Below are 6,433 nucleotides of genomic sequence, written 5' to 3'. Positions count from 1 at the left end.
ACTAGGTTCAAGTGATATAACCCTAAAGTCAAATGGTTTTAGAAAATAAGGTATCGGGAGTGTTATTAAAGCTGTAAATAGTTTTATAAATATTTATGGGGTGTTAAAGCTGTATTAAAGTTTTGTTAATAAATTTTGACATTTGCATATTTAATTAAGTAAAAAGGACTAATTTGTAAAAGATATAAAACCTAGTTGCTATTGAATTTTAATGTTTTAACGAATCACTTAGTGGAAGTAGGTTGACTTATATGACAATTAGACCATGATGAATTATTATGGTCGGTCAATGCTTGTTTTTATGATAAGTATGTGTTATTTTTATTAATTAAAAACTTTAAAGTAATAAAAACATAAAATAGGTAAACAAAAAGAAAGGAAATATTTTATTCTTACCTTTTTCCCCAAACCATCGAAACTCCATGGGAGAAAAACTTTGAGCATTCGCTCACTTATCAAGCCTTTGCATGTGAGTGAATTTTCATTTTATTTTTAGTAATTTTATGATTTTTGATATCATTGCAACTAGATCTAGCTAGCTCGTACCCTCGTTTTTGAAACTGTTAAAGATTTTGAATGTTGTCATTGATGAATCTTTGTGATCTTAGATGTTAAATGATGAATTTAAAGTATTATTTATTATTTATAAGTATTTTGTTAAGTAATTTTTGACGAATTTACCGATTAGGGACTAAATTATTGAAATAGTAAAAATATAAGGACTTGGTGTGAAATTGTTACAAATGTGGGCTGTAAGGGATGCTATTAACATTCAGCTAGTATGAATTTTCAATAAATTGGTTTATTTGCATGTTTAGACATAGGGACAAAATTGAATAAAAATAAAAAGTTGAGGGTAATTTTGTAAAAATGTCAAAAAAGACTAAATTGCATAAAATGAAGTGGTTTTGCTTTCTAAATTAATGAATTGAATGAAATTATTAATTTAGATCAAGAACAAGTGAAAATCGAGGAGAAGAGAAAATTACCAAATAGCCTTTGTACTGCAATTTAGTCAAGTAAGTTCGTAACTTGATTAAATAAATTAACTATGGTTTTGACTGTTTAATATCTAATTGCTTATATATGAATTAAGTCTATTAGCTTGAAGGAAATGATTAAGACCATAGTTGAAAGACACTATAGCACCATACCAGAAACGAGTAAGACCTTGACTGAAAGACATTATGGCATCACGATTCTATCAAGTAAGACCATGACTAAAAGAAAGTATGACATCACAATTCTATCGAGTAAAACCATAGCTGAAAGATGCTATGGCATTACAAATCAAAGAAATAAGACCATGGTTGAAAGACACTATGGCAACACGATAGAAAATGAATAAAACCATGGTTGAAATACATTATGACAACACGATGGAAAATGAATAAGACCATGGTTGAAAGACACTATGACATCAAGACGAGGATAAATAAGACCATGATCGAAGACACCATGGCCTTCTCTAATCATTTGCTATCCAGGTAACACGTTTCAAGTGAGGTATGTTTCATAAGTATGAATACAAGTTGAATGTTTGACTAGTATAGTTTCATAATGAATGTTAATGTCTTCGTGTAATTATATATACTTTATATGTATATAAATACATCAAATCATGATTTTGTGGTGTGTTTAGAGAATTAAAAGGTTATATGAGTATTTTTCTAGAATTCGATGTTATTTCATTTGATTTAAAGGGTATAAAAAGGAAGGAATCAGTAAGTATTCAAATGACTTATGTCATGAATCTATGAAAAGGAATGAAAGGTAATATTCAATGAAAGTATGTTTACATTCATGAAATTGATGATTTCAAATGATGTTGTTCATATATATGACTTACTTTATGTTATTTCAAGTGATTTATGAGTTGAGGCACTAATATATGTTATGGATGATGCTTAGGCTTGTGTCAAGCTTATGATTGGATTACGTCATGTCTAATCTTAATGATATACATTGAAATGGTAAGTGTTCAAATGAAAATATGCTAATGTTCTTGAAAAGCTGGTATGAATCAAAAGATGTATTTTCTTATGAAATGGTTTATCATGTGGTTGACCCTAAAAGAGTTATATACATAAATGCACTAACTTGAGTATCGATGATGTTGATTAGGCTTATGTCAAGCTTGTGGTTATGGTTGATGTTTATGCTTATATCTTGTACCATGCAAATGAAACGGGTAAGAAAGGGTAATGAAACGGTAAGTTCATAATTGAGATTAATATGATGATATGAAAGGATTGATGAGTTAAATGACGTATTTATGTGTGAGAAATTCACTTGTGCTATGTATTTAAGCTTATGCTAAGTAAATGGAATGGAAAGTAAGTAAATGGAGTGATTCATAGTCTTATCTAAAGGTTAATGATCGTATAATATGTCTTCTATAATCCTATCATGTTAGGAATGAAAAGTATAAGTGATGGTGATGGATTTACTCAATTATGAGTTGATGGTTATATTGTTTGATATATCTTGTGGCATTGATATAGGTTTATATTTAGCTTATAAAGTTCATTATTGAAATGGAATATTATGTTTAAAGTTTATACGAACTGACTAAGCATTCATTGCTTATGTAGTTATCTTTATTTTACTTTACAAATTATCAGAAGCTCGATTAGTTTGGAAGCTCGTTAAAGATCTATAACACTGTCCAACGATTATATCAGTAGTATTGATATATTGGTTAAGGTTATAATGGTATGTATAGGTGGACTTATGGTTAATGTTTAGTTGACTGTTAGTTGATGAGTTTGGCATGTATATGTCATTTTGGTTGATGTAACCTTGGTACTTTTGATGCCTTGTTGATGTGTGTTATTTTGACAATGTGTTAATGAATGTTTGAATGGCCAAAGTGGTATGTGATAAATTGACCTCAACATGATCAAGTTGAGGTATGCTTTCGAAAGGTTTTAAAGTAGATATGCATGATTGAAATATGATATGTATATATGTTGGTTGTTTGGTACCATTCAGAAATGGTTGGTTTGTGTCACTTATGTGATTTTGATGCATGGGAGTAATGGTCCAAATGGTAAGTTTATATTGACATGGTATAGGTCAATTAATGTATGTTTTGAAATGTAGCAATGTGATTAAATATGCTTATGTTTAGGCATGTTGGTCTGATTGTGATTGAGGTGCCTATATGACATCTTGGTTGAATGGAATTTGGTCATTTGAATTGGCCATTTTATGCATGTTTAGGTATAATTTGATGTCTTGGTCAAGGTGCAAATGGCTTGTAGGTACTTGTTTGAGTGGGTGAAAGAAATGGCTTGATTTTGGCCAATTTCTGTCTACACGACCTAAGACACGGGTGTGTGTCTCAGTCGCGTGTGATACACGGCCATGCGACACGGCTATGTGTCCCATATAGGTATTAAAGATTACAAGTCAGACAGTTACATGACCTAGCACACGACCTGGCACACGAGAGTGTGGCTTGGCCGTATGACACAACTCTGAGAGTTACATGGGCACGGGTTGGGACATGGTCGTGTGTCCTTACTTTGATTGTTACACGGGCGTGTGCCTCAACCTTGTGAGCCACACGGCCTGGCCACACGGTCATGTGATCCCTACAATTTTAATTTTTCTAACTTTTCCTCAATGTTCCAAATGTTTTTGATTTAGTCCCGAATTTTTTCTAAAGTGTTTCTAAGGTATTGAGGGCTCAATTAAGGGATGATGTGCATGTATATAAAGGGACTTTTCTATGCTTAATGAAATGTTTGGAAATGAACTTTTTTTTATGTTACGATTTTACGATAATGCCCCATAACCCTATTTCGATGACAGATAAGGGTTAAGGGTGTTACAATATTATAAAAATTAGCTTGTTCATAATTTGGGGATCATAACCCTATTTTATATAACTTTGGTGCATTAGCTTTAATTTCTAATTAGCCCATCATCAATTAGAAATCAGTTACTAGTGTATCTACACATATTTGACCCATACTTTATTTAATAATTAAAGCCCAATAAACCATAACCAAATTAGATCATTTTTAATTTAGGTAACCTATTATGATAATAAATAATAACTTTTTATATATGTAATGTCCATAGTTTCCATCAAATTCAACTTTCAAAAAATGGTCAGCCTATTTCTCATTTATTTTACAGATGACTTATTAAAGTAGACTTACAATAGGAGGAGCTGGTGTCGAATGTTCTTTCTAATTCTAGTTATTACTCGAGGCATAAGATCAATGGCTAGTAGACCTAGGTATTTTATTCTAAAGATGTCGATGCTATGCTTTGTAAAATAATTAGTTCTAAACTAGGTTTCCAACAAGTCTCTGATATCGAAAAATACCTCAGTGTTCATTTATTTCACAAGAAAGTCACCAAAGAAACCTACAATTTTATTATTAAAGAAGTTTGGTCAAAATCGAACAATTAGCACGCGAAGCTTTTGTTAATGACTGGTCGAAGAACACTAGTGAAATTGATATTATATTCCATCCCAAATTAATTTATGTGGTCTACTATGATACCTGCAAGTGTTTATAATGAAATTGAAAAGTTTGCTAGATGCTACATTTTCGGGGTTACTAGTGAGAGGAGGAAACTAGTACTTGTGTATCGGGAACAATGTCGTCATCCTGCACAAACTTGTGGCCTTGGAATAAGTAGACTCAAGGACAAGAACCGTTTATTCCTACTTAAACTAGTGAGTATAAATTGGAAGAGAGTTGTCCACTATCCATAGAATTAGCAAACTCGTCATTTGTGTGGAAGTCACTATAAAGGTTTAGTTGGACCTCCGTGATATTTGTTGATCGATCGGTGCTGGCAATATAGAGTGATTTTGGAGCGATGTTTGGATACAAGAACTGAGGCCTTCGCAAAATTATTACTTGGATCATCAATTAATTGATAGGGACTAAGTAGGGATAAGCTACCAGATATGGTGATATCGTTGGTATTATTCCACCTTGTAATGATGTAGATATAAGACTTGTATATTTGGCAAGGGACACAAATGGTCAATGCACTATGTATAACGCTCATAAACAACTCATACATAGTACTTGGAACCCTAGAGATGATCATTGGTGGCTTGTCGCTTGGAGGTTTAAAGGTGCTCAAAAAGTGCGTCTATGGTTGTTTTTTCATAATAATCAAATCCCTGAGGAGAGGTGCAAAAATGGCCTTAAAGGTGATGGGACATGTCATATATGTAGAGGGACTTTTACATGTTCTCCGTGATTGTGCCATGGCCAAATCGATGTGGGGAAGATTGATCCCAAATCACTCCAAAAACAAGTTTTTCTCTCTTACCTGGGACTTGTGAGATGTAGAATATTCATAATTATGATACCCCTAAACCAAGTCTTAGTACAAGTAGCGTGAGTTGGAATAAAATGCATGGGGATTGAATAAAACTCATCGTGGATGGAGCGGTGAAAGAAAATCCAGCAAGGGCCTCAGCTGGAGGAATTTTTCGAGATGACAATGGTGCTCAGCTAAAGGGTTTTCATAGTTACATTGGAATTTACTAAGTAGTTCATGTCCAATTATGGGCACTGTTTGGACTGTAACTGGCATTGTAGCTTGGTTACCGAAAGTTAGCTGTCGACAGTGATAACCTTACAGTTTTGTGGATGCTCAACGAAAATTTGGAAGAGGTTTGAGGATTTGCAATGCCTAGAAGGATCAATGAATTAATGGCCATAAAATTGGAAGTTTAACCGCAACAAATTTACAAAGAAGCCAATCATGCTGCAGATTTCATGGCTAAGTTGGGTCTAATGATGGGATTTCATTTTTCTTCTTTGCTTTTAAGGAACAACTTAGGCATTTACTCTTCAATGTAATAAATTGTTTTAGCTGTAATATTACATTTTTCAAAAAACAAAAATTAAAATATGATATTTATAGTCTTTTAAAATTTGAAATTTAGTCTTTATATTTTATTTTAAGAATTTAGTCTTTTATGTTTTAGATTTAAAATTTTATATCCATTTATTAACACCAAGAAAGAAATATTTATTTTTAAACAAATTATTCCAAAAAGAAATTATGACTTATAACTATAATCTATTTTTTAATCACATTATATTTGAAAAGAAGTGATTGCATAAAATTGTGATTTCACGTTATTCTTATCCTTTCGAATGTCAAATAAAATTTTTCCTTCTAATTTTAGTAGTTTTAGTTGGATTGAAAGAAATATATTATATAAATCTGTCATTCTACGTCACCTTTATCTCTTTTCAATAAGGGAATAATAAATCAAATTTTTTCTAAATTTTCAAAAATTCTAATTTATATAAGAATAACGTAAAATTACAATTTTATATAATTTTTTATAAAAATACTAAAATTAAAACAAAAATTTAATTTATTATTCTCTTATAAAATGGCGTAGATTCACGTTCTTATACAATCTTTTTCATATTTG

The sequence above is a fragment of the Gossypium arboreum genome, chromosome 11, assembly GCF_025698485.1.
Source record: "Gossypium arboreum isolate Shixiya-1 chromosome 11, ASM2569848v2, whole genome shotgun sequence".
Lineage (NCBI taxonomy): Eukaryota > Viridiplantae > Streptophyta > Magnoliopsida > Malvales > Malvaceae > Gossypium > Gossypium arboreum.
The sequence above is the reverse complement of the archived record's forward strand: the minus strand, read 5'-3'. Positions refer to the sequence as shown.